This window comes from Danio aesculapii, chromosome 4 (genome assembly GCF_903798145.1).
Source record: "Danio aesculapii chromosome 4, fDanAes4.1, whole genome shotgun sequence".
NCBI lineage: Eukaryota > Metazoa > Chordata > Actinopteri > Cypriniformes > Danionidae > Danio > Danio aesculapii.
The window spans coordinates 6813008-6833486 of NC_079438.1; the positions used below are offsets into that span (position 1 = coordinate 6813008).

A 20479-nucleotide genomic window follows, 5' to 3' on the forward strand; every position below is an offset into this window, starting at 1 on the left:
AGAAGGTATCTGTGAAATTTGCCAAATGGAAATGGTTGATCCCTCAGATGTCATATCGTGGACGGGTTTTAGTGGCAAACAATTTGGTTGCTTCTATGCTTTGGCATAAAGTTATGGTTTTAAATCCACCTAAGTGGTTGATTGAAAAGGTGCAGAAAGAAATTTTGGATTTTTTTGGTCAGGGTATCATTGGATTAGAGCTGCTGTACTCTATATTCCTCTCTGTGAGGGAGGTCAAGGTCTTGTTGACTTAACTTCTAGAATAGCAGCTTTTAGATTAAAAACTGCACAAAGATTTTTATATGGAAATGGTTTGAGATGGCATGAAACTGCGAAATTGCTTTTACAGAAGGCAGGAAAGTTGGGGTATGATAAACAACTTTTTTTGCTGAACCCTGAAAAGGTACATATTTAAGATCTAACATTTATGATTCAGTATTGCAGGCGTGGCAAGTTTTAAAAGTGTCAAGAGATCCTACATTTTTTTCAGGAATGTGTGTCTTTGAGGAGCCACTTTTTTATAATGATTTCTTGAGTGTAAATTCTTTAAATTCTGATAGTATTCGTGTGGCATTGAGAGAGGCAAGCTGTACAAAGTTGGGCCATTTACTAAAAGCTATGCAGTCTTCTATAACTGTTCTGAGCCAATTGGTGAAAATAAGATCAGAAAGACTAATGAAAAGAGTTGTTGTAGAAGTGTATGAATCCTTTACAAACTCAATAAGGGATTTTATTAAGGATAATGATCTGATTAATCAGTGGGAAGATGGATGTGAATATGTTTTTCCGGTTTTAGATATTTCGGAGACTGTGAAAGATTGGACTTTTTCAGAAAATGATTTTCTGTTACATGTGGATGTGTCTTTTGTTTCTTTTGAAGAGTTGGGCAAGAAAGAAGCATACATGATATCAGTGAAAGTAATTCATAGTAAATATCTTAAGAGGATGAAGGAATCAAAATGGTATGGTCTATTTAGTCAGGAAATTTCTGTAAAAGGAAGATGGAGATCTTTGTATAAAATGCCAATAGATAAACGGACGGGGGATCTTCAGTGGAGAATAATTCACGGGGCTATAGCGACTAATAAACATGTTGCACATTTTAATCCCAATCAAGAAATAGAATGCTTTTTTTGTAATCAGACAGAAACATTGATGCATTTGTTCTGTGGATGTAATAGATTGAAAGTGTTATTTGATCTTTTGGAACTTTGGGTCATGAAATGGGGAGAATGTTTTTCATTTCCTTTGTTCATTTTTGGTCCGAAATATTCTGTCAAGAAAAAACAAAAACATGTTTTGTTGAACTTTGTTTTTGGAGTGGCTGAACTGTCTATATGGATTTCAAGGAAAAACAAAATTCAGAAAAATGGATCAAAAGATGTTTTTAAAGTTTATATGGGAATGTTAGAAGCTCGACTAAAAATTGAGGATGCATTTTATAAATTAACAAATCATTTTAAATCTTTTGTGGATAAATGGTCTGTTGAAAGTGTTCTGTGTATTGTGGAGAGTGATGGAGAGTTGGTTTTGTCTTTTTAATGTTTTGAATACTGTTTAAAGTTTGAGGATGTTGAAAAAGTGTTAACTTTTTTTGGAATAAAAGTATGTTATCTCTCTCTCTCTCTCTCTCTCTCTCTCTCTCTTTCTCAGACAAACATGCTCTTTCACTCACGCACACATACAGTTCATGGTCACAAAAGTACACATGTACATGCTCTCTCTCTCTCTCTCACTCACACACACACACACACACACACACACACACAGTCTTATACACAATCACACACACACACCTGTACACACTCTCACTCACACACTCACTCTTGTACATGCTCTCTCTCACACACAGTCTTACACATGCTCTCTCTCTTACACACATATACATGCTCTCACACACATATTGTACAAACACACACACACACACACACTTGACCACACAATCACTCACATACTCTTGTACATGCTCTCTCATACACACAGACATTCTTTCTCTCATAGACACACACGTACATGCTCTATCTCTCTCTCTATCTCTCTCACACACACAAGCATGTGATCTCTCTCACACACAGTCTTATACATGCTCTACCTCCTAGATAAACATGTACATGCTCTCACTCACACACATATTGTACACAAACTTGTTGCATACACACACACACACACACACTTGCACACTCTCACTCACACACATATTGTACACACACTTGTTGCGTACACACTCTCACTAACACACTCACTCTTGTACATGCTCTCTCACACACACCTACATTCTATCTCTCTGTCTCAAATGTACTGTTTTCACACACAGATGTGCCAGTGTTAATGATACTTCTTTCTATAATTTTACGTGCTCATTAGGCTTAGGATAGGTGGTTGCATTGTGATTATTTGGTCATGAAGGTATTAATTGTTTTAAATAGTTTTTCAGCTAATAATGTTCGTGATGTCATACATCGCTACAAAAGGCTTTTGAAGCTGACAAGACGTGGAGCAACCATGACCAGAGCATTCCAGAGAGAAGGTGTTTCTCAAAATGCAGTGGCCCAGCTCGCTCCAGCTGCAGAGCTGTACTTTGCTAACAGGGAGCAATTTAACAGCATCAGCTTCACACCAGGAAAATGAACAGAGTTCGCTCAAAAGTGTAGAGAGCTCATTGTTGGAGATGTTCACATAAAAGTCCTATCAATGAAAAGGAAGGGTTCACTTTTGCCTTTTGCCTCACTATTTGCTATGTCGCTTATTGTTAAGGCCATGTTTATTGTATGTTTCTTTGTTCAATAATGTTTCTGTTTACTGTTAAAATGTAGAAGCAAAAAAGTAGAGCACAATAAGCTCAGCTTATAATGCCAAAAATATATATTATATTGAGATCAGATGCAAAAACCTTTAAATGCAATCTAAATTCATTAAATTTCTTTCCCTTTTTTAATCCTGGGTCGCCACAGCAGAATGAACTGCCAACTTATTCAGCACATGTTTTACACAGCAGATGCCCTTTCAGCTGCAACCCATTACTGGGAAACATCCATACACACTCATTCTCACTACGGACAATTTGAGCTTACTCATTTCACCTGTACCACATGTCTTTGGACTTGTGGGGGAAACTGGAGCACTCAAAGGAAGCCCACACCAACATGGTATGCCACAGAAATGCCACCTGACCCAGCCGAGGTTCAAACCATCAACCTTCTTGCTGTGAGGCAAACGTGTTACCCACTGCGCCACCATGTCACCTCGTCATCTAAATTGTATTTCTAAAATTAGTTATTTTTCAGCCGACTATGTTAAAGACAATTAAAAAATCAATTCTTTGCCACAAAATAGTTAAATTACTGAACTGAGCCTGAAAAAATTATAAATTTTAGAAAAAAAAATTATATAGCGGCTGCATGGTGGTGCAGTGGGTAGCACGTTCGCCTCACAGGAAGAAGGTCACTGGTTTGAGCCTCGGCTGGGTCAGTTGGTGTTTCTGTGTGGAGTTTGCATGTTCTCCCGGTGTTCGCGTTGGTTTCCTCTGGGTGCTCTGGTTCCCCCCACAAGTCCAAAAACATGTGGTAGAGGTGAATTGGGTTGGCTAAATTGTCCTTAGTTCATGTGTGTGAATGATTGTGTATGGATGTTTCCCAGTGATGGGTTGCAGCTGTAAGGGCATCCGTTGCATAAAAACATATGCTGGATAAGTTGGCGGTTCATTCCGGTGTGGATGTAACAACAATTGTTCTTAATGTTGTATATAGTAATAAACACGTACATACACTTGTCAATTTGTATATTTGCACTCACTACTTCCTATTTTTTTTTTTTTTAAATATACTTATCATCTGTTTTTTGTCCTGTCTCTGTAATTCTGTTGCACTGTAGAAGCTCTGTCACGAAAACAAATTCCTCGTATGTGTGAACATACCTGGCAATAAAGCTCTTTCTAATTGTCCTGAACCAAATGTTTTCTTCAGCTTAATTACCTGGGCTGTTAATTTTTTTATTTTATTTTTGTTTTGACAGCAATAAATTAAAAGCAGTTGTTTTTGTCTTCAAATACTTCAGTGTCACTACTACCTGTCTGTTGACTATCTGCTGAACATTTACAGACTAGTAGCCATGCTGTCTGTGATGTTGGCTCTTTACTGTCATTCAACAGCATTTCTTAGGTTTTCACTTCATTTTGATGGGCCCAGTGTGACAACAGATGAGCTGATAAATGTACCTTAAAGGGCACCTATGGTAAAAAATCTACTTTTCAAGCTGTTTGGACAGACATATGTGCATGTATGGTGTGTAGACCATCATATTGGGGTGATATAAGCACACCCAGTGCTTTTTTTTTTCAATTTAACAACATAAAAACGGTGGACCAATTGGAGCAGTTTTCAAACCGACCGCAACTTTACGTAGGAGTGCGGTCCCCCCGCCCACCAATATTAATTGACAGGCACGTCATCATATCCTCAGTTTGTTAATTCACGTCCGCCATTTTCAGCGTGAGTCTAAGCGATATAATTAAAGTAAGACGCTAGCTCTATTTTTAGATGCAAGGCTCATTGGGCTCAACACAAGAGCAATATTCTCCACATTATCGCTCTAATCGGAATTATTGGTTGTATCTTTAGGTAGGTTTGCAAACATGTGTACTTCTCATTGAGTCTACCTTATACTTCAGTCGTTTGCATTTCTCGCGATCCCAGAAGCTCCCTGTGATCTTAACTAGCATGCGTTTTAGAATTCTAAACATATGTTTCTATCAGGGTACACTCAAGTCGACGGCTGGGCGCCTCCGACCGCTGCAGACTTGAATTGCCGTTGTGTGTACCCTGATAGAAACCTATGTTTAGAATTTAAAAATGCGTGGCGCGATGATTCGGGACGCTTTATGTTTCTGCCGCTCCACAGAGAGTGTCTGGTGTGCCGTGTCACGGCTTCGAGCCGCGCATCCAGTGCCTCAGTAAAAGTTAATTCAGTGTGCGTGGTTATTAGTTCCTGTGTACAAGCTCGGCACTTGAAACTAGCACACAGTTGGCTGTAAAACTGTACAAAGACACATATGATTTTGTACTCTCTGCTTGGTCTGTGTCCGAGTCGTACATGTACGACTGATTGCTGAACCTCTCACTCCTGCTCCTTCTCTGTCTGCCTGTCAGACTCTGTTGCAAACGCAGAGCTCATGGCCGCGCCCCTTGTTATGTTGGCGGGAAGCCGAAACTAATTTACATGTGAAGCAACACACCCATAAATCAGCGAACTGTGGACACGCCCTCAACATGACTCTTTTTAACACATTATAATAAAAAAATCTGAATTGTGTTTTAAACTGAACCTAAACTGGCACACTCATAAATCATAAAAAAAGAGGTAAACTATGTGCCCTTTAAAGTAAAATAACTGTCTACTGAAAGTTAGGTTAAATGCAACAAATAGTTAATTGAACACTCTTAGATTGTACCTAACCCTAATTTTATATTTGATTAAAGTTCATGTCTCGCGTAGCTACTTATAGGCATCTGAATGTTTACTCAAAGTCTATTCATAAGCTGGATAATAAATACATGCAGACAATAACAACAAACATCTTGGTGGTCAATGTTCTGAAAACTTGTTGAGGATTTGTTGCATATCTACTAATACATTGTTGAACATCTAGAACCTAATTTGGTAACACGTAACTTACCAAGTTTATTAAATGTTGAGGATTTGTTGCATATCTACTGATACACTGTTGAACATCTAGAACCTAAATGTTGAGGATTTGTTGCATATGTACTAATAAACTGTTGAACATCTGTTGAAGATTTGTTGCATATCTACTGATACACTGTTGAACATCTAGAACCTAAATTGGTAACACTTATCTTACCGAAAGTTTAATAAATGTTTACATGCTGTAGACATTGTATTGATTGCCTAAGAACATTTAAAGACAATCTACAGATACTATCCAGATGAAAGTAAACAGATAAGAACTTAAAAAGTAACTTACGGTCAGCAGACTATTTAAAGGGGGACCATCAAAATAAAGTGTTACCCGGCTCCTTTTCGTTGGCATCTTGCTGAAGGCATAAAAAAAATCGATGACAAATGATTGGCGAAATGGCCCAGTGGCCAAGGGATAAGGCATCAACCTCCGGGGCTTGGGATTGTTGGTTCAAGTCCCATCTGGGTTGTCTTTGAAGGTCTCACTTCAATTTGGGAGCAATGTTTGGTGGATGAAACACGGTAGCTGTGAAAACCTTCTTGAGATGTGTTTGCATGTCATTAACTTCCTGCATTGCCATGCATATTGCCTGTTATGACTAAAAGGGTACCTAACGCGAAAGGCCATTTTGAATCCTGCATGGTGCCTACAGAGAAGAGACTGTGTACAAAGACAAAAATGGTGCTTACATATAAAGCTGGTGGGTTGTTCAAGATCCATAAACAACTTCCTGAGCCATACATCAGATTTGACAAAGGTTAGTGTTGACCCAGTGGCCTAATGGATAAGGCATCAGCCTTTGAAGTTGGCGATTGTGGGTTGAAGTCTTATCTGGGTTGGTTTATATTTAAGTTGTGTGAAACAATTCCGACTGGTCTTCTCAAAACTTAGGCTTGATGATCTGAGGACAATAGTTAGCTTCGAATTCTCAGACTTGCTGCACACTTCAAATAAGATTCATCCAATCTTGCTTGAATCTCACTGTCACGTTACAAACCTAAATGGTTCCGCTAAGCTTTGGTAATGGAGATCTTGACTTCAAGTACCCCGTGGCTTTCAACTAATGCTTTCAAGCAATGCTTGTGCCGTGGCCACCTCAGGCCATTTATGCCCCAACTGTGCAGCGTTCAATGTTGCCCACATTCAGCAGAAAAAGTCAACGGGCTGCCACTATGTGTAGTCGTGGCCGAGAGGTTAAGGCGATGGGCTTGAAATCCATTGGAGTCTCCCCGTGCAGGTTCGAACCCTGCCGACTACAGAACAGCCAGCTGCTTTTGCTGGGTTCAAGTCCCTGTTCGGGCGAAGGCCTGTCTGTTTGTCAGAGACCTCGTTGTTCTTTTCATATCACTTGGTGGCTGTCCATTGTGGTGTGGCCTGCGAGAGCACGTTGCTCTGAATTCAGATCATCAGCTTGTGTGAAAAGAGTGCCCATGAAGTTAGCTGAGTGTGTTAGATTAGAGAGCTATGCTGTCCCTGCTTCCCAGAGATTGTACGGAAAAGTTGCACAAGAGCTAGTGCACCTTCCTCTACCCCTGTTGACCCTGTGCTTGGTCGCCACCTCAGCAGGAGAGAGAAAGCAGACGCCTGTAGTCGTGGCCGAGTGGTTAAGGCGATGGTCTAGAAATCCATTGGGGTTTTCCTGCGCAGGTTTGAATCCTGCCGACTACGTTGTTTTGCAAGTCCACTTATGTTGTTGTTCTCTTTTCTTTCAAGCCTTCTATACGTAATTGCAATTCTCCTCTGCATCTCACAAACAAGCCCCTGTCACTTAGTGACCAGGCAGCTGTGGGTGAGCGACAGTGGTTTGCCGCGACCGTACACTGATCCATACTCTGTGTTGTGGCCAGAGAAATCCCAGTTTGAATCCCGGTCACAAACCAGTGTCCCTTAGTGTCCAGGCAGCTGCAGAGCTTATCGGTGAGCGAGCGGTGTGCCGTGATCGTATAGTGGTCAGTACTCTGCGTTGTGGCTGCAGCAACCCTGGTTCGAATCCAGGTCACCACAGTGTGTTCCTGTTAACTGCGAGCAATGCTTGTGCCGCCTTTTACAACCTCAGGCCATTTATGCCCCTACTGTGCTGCGTTCAATGTTGCCCACATTCAGCAGAAAAAGTCAACGGGCTGTCGCTATGCGTAGTCGTGGCCGAGAGGTTAAGGCGATGGACTTGAAATCCATTGGGGTCTCCCCGCGCAGGTTCGAACCCTGCCGACTACGGAACAGCCAGCTGCTTTTGCTTTTTCTCTTTGTGAGAGGAACTGTGGCTTTTGCGACGTTTGGTTGCGGGCCTGCGTGTTTAATCCCATATTGAATAATTCAAGTCCAGCGACTAGTCGCAATTTAGCTTTTTTTTGTAGTCCCTACACTCTGATGTTGCCTAGAGAAACGTTCAATAAATCGACAGCAACATCTTGTACGGCTCATCAAGATTGGGATTTGATAGTTTTTTTTCCAAGTCGCCCAGTCTTTTTTGGCTGTCCCTTTGTGGCACATTTTCCCCACTCCATCTGCTTCTGGGGAGTTGCTTTATGCACAGCTCTTTTCAAGACTGATGCTAGCACAGTTCCAAAAGGCCCAGGCGAAATGTGCTTTTGGCCATGCTTTTGGACCATGGCTTTGGTAACACCTAATGACTTCAAGGTCTTTCACGGTGCAGCTCAGCAGTGGCATGGCACAGCTCTGAAACGCCGTTTCCTGGAGGACGACTGCATCTGTTTTTTTTAAGAGGACGCAGGTCTGTGCTGTGATGAGAAAGTGTTGTCAGCCGGCAAGGGGCTTGCAGAGGGCCAACTCCGCAAACAGGTGCTTCCGCAGACAGGAGCCCGGATAGCTCAGTCGGTAGAGCATCAGACTTTTAATCTGAGGGTCCAGGGTTCAAGTCCCTGTTTGGGCGAAGGCCTGTCTGTTTGTCAGAGACCTTGTTGTTCTTTTCATATCACTTGGTGGCTGTCCATTGTGGTGTGGCCTGCGAGAGCACGTTGCTCTGAATTCAGATCATCAGCTTGTGTAAAAAGAGTGCCCATGAAGTTAGCTGAGTGTGTTAGATTAGAGAGCTATGCTGTCCCTGCTTCCCAGAGATTGTACGGAAAAGTTGCACAAGAGCTAGTGCACCTTCCTCTACCCCTGTTGACCCTGTGCTTGGTCGCCACCTCAGCAGGAGAGAGAAAGCAGACGCCTGTAGTCGTGGCCGAGTGGTTAAGGCGATGGACTAGAAATCCATTGGGGTTTCCCCGCGCAGGTTCGAATCCTGCCGACTACGTTGTTTTGCACGTCCACTTATGTTGTTGTTCTCTTTTCTTTCAAGCCTTCTATACGTAATTGCAATTCTCCTCTGCATCTCACAAACAAGCCCCTGTCACTTAGTGACCAGGCAGCTGTGGGTGAGCGACAGTGGTTTGCCGCGACCGTACAGTGATCCGTACTCTGTGTTGTGGCCAGAGAAATCCCAGTTTGAATCCCGGTCACAAACCAGTGTCCCTTAGTGTCCAGGCAGCTGCAGAGCTTATCGGTGAGCGAGCGGTGTGCCGTGATCGTATAGTGGTCAGTACTCTGCGTTGTGGCCGCAGCAACCCCGGTTCGAATCCAGGTCACCACAGCGTGTTCCTGTTAACTGCGAGCAATGCTTGTGCCGCTTTTTACAACCTCAGGCCATTTATGCCCCAACTGTGCTGCGTTCAATGTTGCCCACATTCAGCAGAAAAAGTCAATGGGCTGCTGCCATGCGTAGTCGTGGCCGAGAGGTTAAGGCGATGGACTTGAAATCCATTGGGGTCTCCCCGCGCAGGTTCGAACCCTGCCGACTACGGAACAGCCAGCTGCTTTTGCTTTTTCTCTTTGTGAGAGGAACTGTAGCTTTTGCGACGTTTGGTTGCGTGTTTAATCCCATATTGAATAATTCAAGTCCAGCGACTAGTCGCAATTTAGCTTTTTTTTGTAGTCCCTACACTCTGATGTTGCCTAGAGAAACGTTCAATAAATCGACAGCAACATCTTGTACGGCTCATCAAGATTGGGATTTGATAGTTTTTTTCCAAGTCGCCCAGTCCTTTTTGGCTGTCCCTTTGTGGCACATTTTCCCCACTCCATCTGCTTCTGGAGAGTTGCTTTATGCACAGCTCTTTTCAAGACTGATGCTAGCACAGTTCCAAAAGGCCCAGGCGAAATGTGCTTTTGGCCATACTTTTGGACCATGGCTTTGGTAACAACTAATGACTTCAAGGTCTTTCACGGTGCAGCTCAGCAGTGGCATGGCACAGCTCTGAAACGCCGTTTCCTGGAGCACGACTGCATCTGTTTTTTTTAAGAGGACGCAGGTCTGTGCTGTGATGAGAAAGTGTTGTCTGGAGGTTATTGATTTGTCCAAAAATAATTACTTATACATTGTTTCATTTTTACTTAAAGAAAAGTATACACTACTTATGTGAATCTGGGAGAAGAGAATTGTGGGTAATCTGGTAAAGGGGGCGGAGTCACAACGCTGAACGGCAGAGAAAAGGGTTGAGATTGGGATGTATTTATTGGGCTGTACAGGGATTGGGGTAAGGTAATGAAGAATGCAAGGGCACTGAAACCATATTTTGACAGAAATCCAAGGTCAGCTATGCTGCCGTTTTTAGACTCAGGCATTCTGTCTAGTTTCTCTCCAACAAAACCAGAAGAAACTTGTTGCAGTTAATGTTGAACAATAAAGCCTGGTTTATACTTCTGTGTCAAGTGATCAGCGTGATCCACGGCGCAAGCCTTGCGCGTAGCCGTGCAACTTATACTTCTGCGCACTGTTTCTGTTGCTCTTCAATACACTTCCGAAACGCTAACTGGCAGTAGGTTTTTATGTTTCCCTGTGTTGAGTTTCTTCGCTGGTGTTTTGTTTTTTTCTAAACGCTTCCTTAATGTGCAAGTGGCTCAAATTCGCTCATTTTGAGGCAGGGACCAGTGGACGTGCAACAACTTAAATGAAAAGGTTAACACAAAACAACAGTCTCCATCCGGAGCTCCTTCATGGGACTCCACACTTGTAAACACCCGCTGCTTCACGCTCGAGCGGCTCTCACCTCCGCCCACACTCGTCAGCGCTACCAAGCCGACCAATCTTAGAGCTTGCACTTGCGCTGTGCTTACACGTGACGAGGTGGCCGAATGCTTAGGTTAGTATGTTGTACTCTGCAAGTTCTGGTTTAAATCCCATCCTCATAGTTTCACTGTTTTGAGAGAGGCAACTGCTTCTGTCTAAGGTTTCTTACTTGCACCTCTCAGCGTCTTAAAGGATGTTTATGGCAAAACTGTATGTAATATTTAGCGAAAATAGCTGCAAAAACATACGTATTTGCCATAGTCCAGCCTCCATTAGGAGAGCACCTATGTGCGCGGCGAGGTGGCTGAGTGGTTAAGGCGATGGACTGCTAATCCGTCGTGCTTTGCATGTGTGAGTCGAATTCCAGCCTGGTCATTCGTTTAAGAGAGCCTGGTGTTTACGTGGAAGGTAACTTACATGCACCCTCTTCGTGCTTCGAAGCATGTTATGGCAAAATTGAGTGTCATCTTACCGAAAACAGTTGCAAAAACATACATGACCACATATGTGCCCCAGTCCAGCCTCCATCAGCAAAGTGGCAGCATATGTGACGAGGTGGCCGAGTGGTTAAGGCCATGGACTGCTAATCCATTGTGCTCTGCACGCGTGGGTTCGAATCCCATCCTCGTCGCTCAAATGCACTGGCATTTGAGAGATCCCGGTGATTCAGTGGATGGTGTATTACTCGCACCCTCTTAGCGTTTTGAAGGATGTTGCTGCAAAATTTAATGTCATCTGTATCGAAAGTAGCTGCAAATACATACATATATGCCAAAGTCCAGCCCCCATCAGGAAAGCAGCTACATGCATGACGAGGTGGCCGAGTGGTTAAGGCGATGGACTGCTAATCCATTGTGCTCTGCACGCATGGGTTCGAATCCCATCCTCGTCGTTCATTTTATGAGAGCCCGGTGCTTCCGGGAAGTTATCTTACTCACACCATCTTCGTGCTTCGAAGCATGTTATGGCAAAATTGAAAGTCATCTTACCGAACATAATTGCAGAAACATACAGAATTGCAGAAACAAATATGTGCCGCAGTCCAGCCTCCATCAAAGAAGTAGGCGCATACGTGATGAGGAGGCCGAGTAGTTAGGGTGATGCACTTCTAATCCATTGTGCACTGCCTGTGTGGGTTTGAATCCCATCCTCGTTGACCATTTGCTATGGTGTTTGAGAGAGCCCCGTGCTTCCGTGGAAGGTGTTTTACTCGCACCCTCTTAGCGTTTTGAAGGATGTTATGGTAGAAGTTAATCCAGCCTCCAGCAGGGATGGACCGCTAATCCACTGTGCTCTGCCTGTGTGGGTTCGAATCCCACTCTCGTCATTCAATTGCTTTAGTATTTTAGAGAGCCTGGTGCTTCCATGGAAGGTTTCTTACACGCACTCTGAAGAATGTTATGGTACAGGTTAATCCAGCCTGTAGCATGTTTAGGAGCTCAACGAAAGTTGCAACATGTTAAAGAAACAGGAGCACAGCTATCCTTTTCAACAGAACATTAAGCCTACTAAGAGGCTGACAAAAATTGCCAGGGCTGACTGTATTACAAGTCATCCCAGCGAGGTATTGGGTAAAGTTTTCAACCAGCAATGATCACGCCTCGGATAGACCTCATAGGCTACGATATTGCCTCTGCGAAAGAATAGCTATAACAGCTACGAACTCTTCTGTGTACCAATCTGGACATGCAACGACAAGTTGGCATCAAACTTTAAACTGCCAGCAATCAGCCCTCTGGCACCAATGAGTGCATGCTGTGTCTGCAGAACAGGTTATTGATTTGTCCAAAAATAATTACTTATACATTGTTTCATTTTTACTTAAAGAAAAGTATACACTACTTATGTGAATCTGGGAGAAGAGAATTGTGGGTAATCTGGTAAAGGGGGCGGAGTCACAACGCTGAACGGCAGAGAAAAGGGTTGAGATTGGGATGTATTTATTGGGCTGTACAGGGATTGGGGTAAGGTAATGAAGAATGCAAGGGCACTGAAACCATATTTTGACAGAAATCCAAGGTCAGCTATGCTGCCGTTTTTAGACTCAGGCATTCTGTCTAGTTTCTCTCCAACAAAACCAGAAGAAACTTGTTGCAGTTAATGTTGAACAATAAAGCCTGGTTTATACTTCTGTGTCAAGTGATCAGCGTGAACCACGGCGCAAGCCTTGCGCGTAGCCGTGCAACTTATACTTCTGCGCACTGTTTCTGTTGCTCTTCAATACACTTCCGAAACGCTAACTGGCAGTAGGTTTTTATGTTTCTCTGTGTTGAGTTTCTTCGCTGGTGTTTTGTTTTTTTCTAAACGCTTCCTTAATGTGCAAGTGGCTCAAATTCGCTCATTTTGAGGCAGGGACCAGTGGACGTGCAACAACTTTAATGAAAAGGTTAACACAAAACAACAGTCTCCATCCGGAGCTCCTTCATGGGACTCCACACTTGTAAACACCCGCTGCTTCACGCTCGAGCGGCTCTCACCTCCGCCCACACTCGTCAGCGCTACCAAGCCGACCAATCTCAGAGCTTGCACTTGCGCTGTGCTTACACGTGACGAGGTGGCCGAATGCTTAGGTTAGTATGTTGTACTCTGCAAGTTCTGGTTTAAATCCCATCCTCATAGTTTCACTGTTTTGAGAGAGGCAACTGCTTCTGTCTAAGGTTTCTTACTTGCACCTCTCAGCGTCTTAAAGGATGTTTATGGCAAAACTGTATGTAATATTTAGCGAAAATAGCTGCAAAAACATACGTATTTGCCATAGTCCAGCCTCCATTAGGAGAGCACCTATGTGCGCGGCGAGATGGCTGAGTGGTTAAGGCGATGGACTGCTAATCCGTCGTGCTTTGCATGTGTGAGTCGAATTCCAGCCTGGTCATTCGTTTAAGAGAGCCTGGTGTTTACGTGGAAGGTAACTTACATGCACCCTCTTCGTGCTTCGAAGCATGTTATGGCAAAATTGAGTGTCATCTTACCGAAAACAGTTGCAAAAACATACATGACCACATATGTGCCCCAGTCCAGCCTCCATCAGCAAAGTGGCAGCATATGTGACGAGGTGGCCGAGTGGTTAAGGCGATGGACTGCTAATCCATTGTGCTCTGCACGCGTGGGTTCGAATCCCATCCTCGTCGCTCAAATGCACTGGCATTTGAGAGATCCCGGTGATTCAGTGGAAGGTGTATTACTCGCACCCTCTTAGCGTTTTGAAGGATGTTGCTGCAAAATTTAATGTCATCTGTATCGAAAGTAGCTGCAAATACATACATATATGCCAAAGTCCAGCCCCCATCAGGAAAGCGGCTACATGCATGACGAGGTGGCCGAGTGGTTAAGGCGATGGACTGCTAATCCATTGTGCTCTGCACGCATGGGTTCGAATCCCATCCTCGTCGTTCATTTTATGAGAGCCCGGTGCTTCCGTGAAGTTATCTTACTCACACCATCTTCGTGCTTCGAAGCATGTTATGGCAAAATTGAAAGTCATCTTACCGAACATAATTGCAGAAACATACAGAATTGCAGAAACAAATATGTGCCGCAGTCCAGCCTCCATCAAAGAAGTAGGCGCATACGTGATGAGGTAGCCGAGTAGTTAGGGTGATGCACTTCTAATCCATTGTGCACTGCCTGTGTGGGTTTGAATCCCATCCTCGTTGACCATTTGCTATGGTGTTTGAGAGAGCCCCGTGCTTCCGTGGAAGGTGTTTTACTCGCACCCTCTTAGCGTTTTGAAGGATGTTATGGTAGAAGTTAATCCAGCCTCCAGCAGGGATGGACCGCTAATCCACTGTGCTCTGCCTGTGTGGGTTCGAATCCCACTCTCGTCGTTCAATTGCTTTAGTATTTTAGAGAGCCTGGTGCTTCCATGGAAGGTTTCTTACACGCACTCTGAAGAATGTTATGGTACAGGTTAATCCAGCCTGCAGCATGTTTAGGAGCTCAACGAAAGTTGCAACATGTTAAAGAAACATGAGCACAGCTATCCTTTTCAACAGAACATTAAGCCTACTAAGAGGCTGACAAAAATTGCCAGAGCTGACTGTATTTCAAGTCATCCCAGCGAGGTATTGGGTAAAGTTTTCAACCAGCAATGATCACGCCTCGGATAGACCTCATAGGCTACGATATTGCCTCTGCGAAAGAATAGCTATAACAGCTACGAACTCTTCTGTGTACCAATCTGGACATGCAACGACAAGGTGGCATCAAACTTTAAACTGCCAGCAATCAGCCCTCTGGCACCAATGAGTGCATGCTGTGTCTGCAGAACAGGTTATTGATTTGTCCAAAAATAATTACTTATACATTGTTTCATTTTTACTTAAAGAAAAGTATACACTACTTATGTGAATCTGGGAGAAGAGAATTGTGGGTAATCTGGTAAAGGGGGCGGAGTCACAACGCTGAACGGCAGAGAAAAGGGTTGAGATTGGGATGTATTTATTGGGCTGTACAGGGATTGGGGTAAGGTAATGAAGAATGCAAGGGCACTGAAACCATATTTTGACAGAAATCCAAGGTCAGCTATGCTGCCGTTTTTAGACTCAGGCATTCTGTCTAGTTTCTCTCCAACAAAACCAGAAGAAACTTGTTGCAGTTAATGTTGAACAATAAAGCCTGGTTTATACTTCTGTGTCAAGTGATCAGCGTGATCCACGGCGCAAGCCTTGCGCGTAGCCGTGCAACTTATACTTCTGCGCACTGTTTCTGTTGCTCTTCAATACACTTCCGAAACGCTAACTGGCAGTAGGTTTTTATGTTTCTCTGTGTTGAGTTTCTTCGCTGGTGTTTTGTTTTTTTCTGAACGCTTCCTTAATGTGCAAGTGGCTCAAATTCGCTCATTTTGAGGCAGGGACCAGTGGACGTGCAACAACTTTAATGAAAAGGTTAACACAAAACAACAGTCTCCATCCGGAGCTCCTTCATGGGACTCCACACTTGTAAACACCCGCTGCTTCACGCTCGAGCGGCTCTCACCTCCGCCCACACTCGTCAGCGCTACCAAGCCGACCAATCTCAGAGCTTGCACTTGCGCTGTGCTTACACGTGACGAGGTGGCCGAATGCTTAGGTTAGTATGTTGTACTCTGCAAGTTCTGGTTTAAATCCCATCCTCATAGTTTCACTGTTTTGAGAGAGGCAACTGCTTCTGTCTAAGGTTTCTTACTTGCACCTCTCAGCGTCTTAAAGGATGTTTATGGCAAAACTGTATGTAATATTTAGCGAAAATAGCTGCAAAAACATACGTATTTGCCATAGTCCAGCCTCCATTAGGAGAGCACCTATGTGCGCGGCGAGGTGGCTGAGTGGTCAAGGCGATGAACTGCTAATCCGTCGTGCTTTGCATGTGTGAGTCGAATTCCAGCCTGGTCATTCGTTTAAGATAGCCTGGTGTTTACGTGGAAGGTAACTTACATGCACCCTCTTCGTGCTTCGAAGCATGTTATGGCAAAATTGAGTGTCATCTTACCGAAAACAGTTGCAAAAACATACATGACCACATATGTGCCCCAGTCCAGCCTCCATCAGGAAAGTGGCAGCATATGTGGCCGAGTGGTTAAGGCGATGGACTGCTAATCCATTGTGCTCTGCACGCGTGGGTTCGAATCCCATCCTCGTCGCTCAAATGCACTGGCATTTGAGAGATCCCGGCGATTCAGTGGAAGGTGTATTACTCGCACCCTCTTAGCGTTTTGAAGGATGTTGCTGCAAAATTTAATGTCATCTGTATCGAAAGTAGCTGCAAATACATACATATATGCCAAAGTCCAGCCCCCATCAGGAAAGCGGCTACATGCATGTTGAGGTGGCCGAGTGGTTAAGGTGATGGACTGCTAATCCATTGTGCTCTGCACGCATGGGTTCGAATCCCATCCTCGTCGTTCATTTTATGAGAGCCCGGTGCTTCCGGGAAGTTATCTTACTCACACCATCTTCGTGCTTCGAAGCATGTTATGGCAAAATTGAAAGTCATCTTACCGAACATAATTGCAGAAACATACAGAATTGCAGAAACAAATATGTGCCGCAGTCCAGCCTCCATCAAAGAAGTAGGCGCATACGTGATGAGGAGGCCGAGTAGTTAGGGTGATGCACTTCTAATCCATTGTGCACTGCCTGTGTGGGTTTGAATCCCATCCTCGTTGACCATTTGCTATGGTGTTTGAGAGAGCCCCGTGCTTCCGTGGAAGGTGTTTTACTCGCACCCTCTTAGCGTTTTGAAGGATGTTATGGTAGAAGTTAATCCAGCCTCCAGCAGGGATGGACCGCTAATCCACTGTGCTCTGCCTGTGTGGGTTCGAATCCCACTCTCGTCGTTCAATTGCTTTAGTATTTTAGAGAGCCTGGTGCTTCCATGGAAGGTTTCTTACACGCACTCTGAAGAATGTTATGGTACAGGTTAATCCAGCCTGCAGCATGTTTAGGAGCTCAACAAAAATTGCAACATGTTAAAGAAACAGGAGCACAGGTATCCTTTTCAACAGAACATTAAGCCTACTAAGAGGCTGACAAAAATTGCCAGAGCTGACTGTATTACAAGTCATCCCAGCGAGGTATTGGGTAAAGTTTTCAACCAGCAATGATCACGCCTCGGATAGACCTCATAGGCTACGATATTGCCTCTGCGAAAGAATAGCTATAACAGCTACGAACTCTTCTGTGTACCAATCTGGACATGCAACGACAAGGTGGCATCAAACTTTAAACTGCCAGCAATCAGCCCTCTGGCACCAATGAGTGCATGCTGTGTCTGCAGAACAGGTTATTGATTTGTCCAAAAATAATTACTTATACATTGTTTCATTTTTACTTAAAGAAAAGTATACACTACTTATGTGAATCTGGGAGAAGAGAATTGTGGGTAATCTGGTAAAGGGGGCGGAGTCACAACGCTGAACGGCAGAGAAAAGGGTTGAGATTGGGATGTATTTATTGGGCTGTACAGGGATTGGGGTAAGGTAATGAAGAATGCAAGGGCACTGAAACCATATTTTGACAGAAATCCAAGGTCAGCTATGCTGCCGTTTTTAGACTCAGGCATTCTGTCTAGTTTCTCTCCAACAAAACCAGAAGAAACTTGTTGCAGTTAATGTTGAACAATAAAGCCTGGTTTATACTTCTGTGTCAAGTGATCAGCGTGATCCACGGCGCAAGCCTTGCGCGTAGCCGTGCAACTTATACTTCTGCGCACTGTTTCTGTTGCTCTTCAATACACTTCCGAAACGCTAACTGGCAGTAGGTTTTTATGTTTCCCTGTGTTGAGTTTCTTCGCTGGTGTTTTGTTTTTTTCTAAACGCTTCCTTAATGTGCAAGTGGCTCAAATTCGCTCATTTTGAGGCAGGGACCAGTGGACGTGCAACAACTTTAATGAAAAGGTTAACACAAAACAACAGTCTCCATCCGGAGCTCCTTCATGGGACTCCACACTTGTAAACACCCGCTGCTTCACGCTCGAGCGGCTCTCACCTCCGCCCACACTCGTCAGCGCTACCAAGCCGACCAATCTCAGAGCTTGCACTTGCGCTGTGCTTACACGTGACGAGGTGGCCGAATGCTTAGGTTAGTATGTTGTACTCTGCAAGTTCTGGTTTAAATCCCATCCTCATAGTTTCACTGTTTTGAGAGAGGCAACTGCTTCTGTCTAAGGTTTCTTACTTGCACCTCTCAGCGTCTTAAAGGATGTTTATGGCAAAACTGTATGTAATATTTAGCGAAAATAGCTGCAAAAACATACGTATTTGCCATAGTCCAGCCTCCATTAGGAGAGCACCTATGTGCGCGGCGAGGTGGCTGAGTGGTTAAGGCGATGGACTGCTAATCCGTCGTGCTTTGCATGTGTGAGTCGAATTCCAGCCTGGTCATTCGTTTAAGAGAGCCTGGTGTTTACGTGGAAGGTAACTTACATGCACCCTCTTCGTGCTTCGAAGCATGTTATGGCAAAATTGAGTGTCATCTTACCGAAAACAGTTGCAAAAACATACATGACCACATATGTGCCCCAGTCCAGCCTCCATCAGCAAAGTGGCAGCATATGTGACGAGGTGGCCGAGTGGTTAAGGCGATGGACTGCTAATCCATTGTGCTCTGCACGCGTGGGTTCGAATCCCATCCTCGTCGCTCAAATGCACTGGTATTTGAGAGATCCCGGTGATTCAGTGGAAGGTGTATTACTCACACCCTCTGAGCGTTTTGAAGGATGTTGCTGCAAAATTTAATGTCATCTGTATCGAAAGTAGCTGCAAATACATACATATATGCCAAAGTCCAGCCCCCATCAGGAAAGTGGCTACATGCATGACGAGGTGGCCGAGTGGTTAAGGCGATGGACTGCTAATCCATTGTGCTCTGCACGCATGGGTTCGAATCCCATCCTCGTCGTTCATTTTATGAGAGCCCGGTGCTTCCGGGAAGTTATCTTACTCACACCATCTTTGTGCTTCGAAGCATGTTATGGCAAAATTGAAAGTCATCTTACCGAACATAATTGCAGAAACATACAGAATTGCAGAAACAAATATGTGCCGCAGTCCAGCCTCCATCAAAGAAGTAGGCGCATACGTGATGAGGTAGCCGAGTAGTTAGGGTGATGCACTTCTAATCCATTGTGCACTGCCTGTGTGGGTTTGAATCCCATCCTCGTTGACCATTTGCTATGGTGTTTGAGAGAGCCCCGTGCTTCCGTGGAAGGTGTTTTACTCGCACCCTCTTAGCGTTTTGAAGGATGTTATGGTAGAAGTTAATCCAGCCTCCAGCAGGGATGGACCGCTAATCCACTGTGCTCTGCCTGTGTGGGTTCGAATCCCACTCTCGTCGTTCAATTGCTTTAGTATTTTAGAGAGCCTGGTGCTTCCATGGAAGGTTTCTTACACGCACTCTGAAGAATGTTATGGTACAGGTTAATCCAGCCTGCAGCATGTTTAGGAGCTCAACGAAAGTTGCAACATGTTAAAGAAACATGAGCACAGCTATCCTTTTCAACAGAACATTAAGCCTACTAAGAGGCTGACAAAAATTGCCAGAGCTGACTGTATTTCAAGTCATCCCAGCGAGGTATTGGGTAAAGTTTTCAACCAGCAATGATCACGCCTCGGATAGACCTCATAGGCTACGATATTGCCTCTGCGAAAGAATAGCTATAACAGCTACGAACTCTTCTGTGTACCAATCTGGACATGCAACGACAAGGTGGCATCAAACTTTAAACTGCCAGCAATCAGCCCTCTGGCACCAATGAGTGCATGCTGTGTCTGCAGAACAGGTTATTGATTTGTCCAAAAATAATTACTTATACATTGTTTCATTTTTACTTAAAGAAAAGTATACACTACTTATGTGAATCTGGGAGAAGAGAATTGTGGGTAATCTGGTAAAGGGGGCGGAGTCACAACGCTGAACGGCAGAGAAAAGGGTTGAGATTGGGATGTATTTATTGGGCTGTACAGGGATTGGGGTAAGGTAATGAAGAATGCAAGGGCACTGAAACCATATTTTGACAGAAATCCAAGGTCAGCTATGCTGCCGTTTTTAGACTCAGGCATTCTGTCTAGTTTCTCTCCAACAAAACCAGAAGAAACTTGTTGCAGTTAATGTTGAACAATAAAGCCTGGTTTATACTTCTGTGTCAAGTGATCAGCGTGATCCACGGCGCAAGCCTTGCGCGTAGCCGTGCAACTTATACTTCTGCGCACTGTTTCTGTTGCTCTTCAATACACTTCCGAA

General features: G+C 44.1%; 15 non-coding genes across 15 annotated transcripts; 11 read left to right on the forward strand and 4 right to left on the reverse strand.

Moving 5' to 3' along the window:
* The first annotated feature begins 7827 nt into the window (after positions 1-7827).
* On the forward strand, positions 7828-7909 carry trnas-uga (transfer RNA serine (anticodon UGA)). The gene has a single exon. It is a non-coding gene; the product is annotated as a tRNA-Ser (tRNA).
* Positions 7910-8512: 603 nt separating this feature from the next.
* On the forward strand, positions 8513-8585 carry trnak-uuu (transfer RNA lysine (anticodon UUU)). The gene has a single exon. It is a non-coding gene; the product is annotated as a tRNA-Lys (tRNA).
* A 284-nt stretch (positions 8586-8869) lies between these two features.
* trnas-aga (transfer RNA serine (anticodon AGA)) lies at positions 8870-8951 on the forward strand. The gene has a single exon. It is a non-coding gene; the product is annotated as a tRNA-Ser (tRNA).
* Positions 8952-9415: 464 nt separating this feature from the next.
* On the forward strand, positions 9416-9497 carry trnas-uga (transfer RNA serine (anticodon UGA)). Its single transcript has one exon. It is a non-coding gene; the product is annotated as a tRNA-Ser (tRNA).
* Positions 9498-11312: 1815 nt separating this feature from the next.
* trnas-gcu (transfer RNA serine (anticodon GCU)) lies at positions 11313-11394 on the forward strand. The gene has a single exon. It is a non-coding gene; the product is annotated as a tRNA-Ser (tRNA).
* A 179-nt stretch (positions 11395-11573) lies between these two features.
* On the forward strand, positions 11574-11655 carry trnas-gcu (transfer RNA serine (anticodon GCU)). Its single transcript has one exon. It is a non-coding gene; the product is annotated as a tRNA-Ser (tRNA).
* Positions 11656-12267: 612 nt separating this feature from the next.
* Positions 12268-12408, reverse strand: LOC130224144 (U4 spliceosomal RNA). The gene has a single exon (XR_008837219.1). It is a non-coding gene; the product is annotated as a U4 spliceosomal RNA (small nuclear RNA).
* Positions 12409-13809: 1401 nt separating this feature from the next.
* Positions 13810-13891, forward strand: trnas-gcu (transfer RNA serine (anticodon GCU)). The gene has a single exon. It is a non-coding gene; the product is annotated as a tRNA-Ser (tRNA).
* A 179-nt stretch (positions 13892-14070) lies between these two features.
* Positions 14071-14152, forward strand: trnas-gcu (transfer RNA serine (anticodon GCU)). The gene has a single exon. It is a non-coding gene; the product is annotated as a tRNA-Ser (tRNA).
* Positions 14153-14764: 612 nt separating this feature from the next.
* Positions 14765-14905, reverse strand: LOC130224183 (U4 spliceosomal RNA). Its single transcript, XR_008837253.1, has one exon. It is a non-coding gene; the product is annotated as a U4 spliceosomal RNA (small nuclear RNA).
* Positions 14906-16559: 1654 nt separating this feature from the next.
* Positions 16560-16641, forward strand: trnas-gcu (transfer RNA serine (anticodon GCU)). The gene has a single exon. It is a non-coding gene; the product is annotated as a tRNA-Ser (tRNA).
* Positions 16642-17253: 612 nt separating this feature from the next.
* On the reverse strand, positions 17254-17394 carry LOC130224171 (U4 spliceosomal RNA). Its single transcript, XR_008837243.1, has one exon. It is a non-coding gene; the product is annotated as a U4 spliceosomal RNA (small nuclear RNA).
* A 1401-nt stretch (positions 17395-18795) lies between these two features.
* Positions 18796-18877, forward strand: trnas-gcu (transfer RNA serine (anticodon GCU)). Its single transcript has one exon. It is a non-coding gene; the product is annotated as a tRNA-Ser (tRNA).
* Positions 18878-19056: 179 nt separating this feature from the next.
* On the forward strand, positions 19057-19138 carry trnas-gcu (transfer RNA serine (anticodon GCU)). Its single transcript has one exon. It is a non-coding gene; the product is annotated as a tRNA-Ser (tRNA).
* Positions 19139-19750: 612 nt separating this feature from the next.
* Positions 19751-19891, reverse strand: LOC130224184 (U4 spliceosomal RNA). Its single transcript, XR_008837254.1, has one exon. It is a non-coding gene; the product is annotated as a U4 spliceosomal RNA (small nuclear RNA).
* Between the last annotated feature and the right edge of the window lie 588 nt (positions 19892-20479).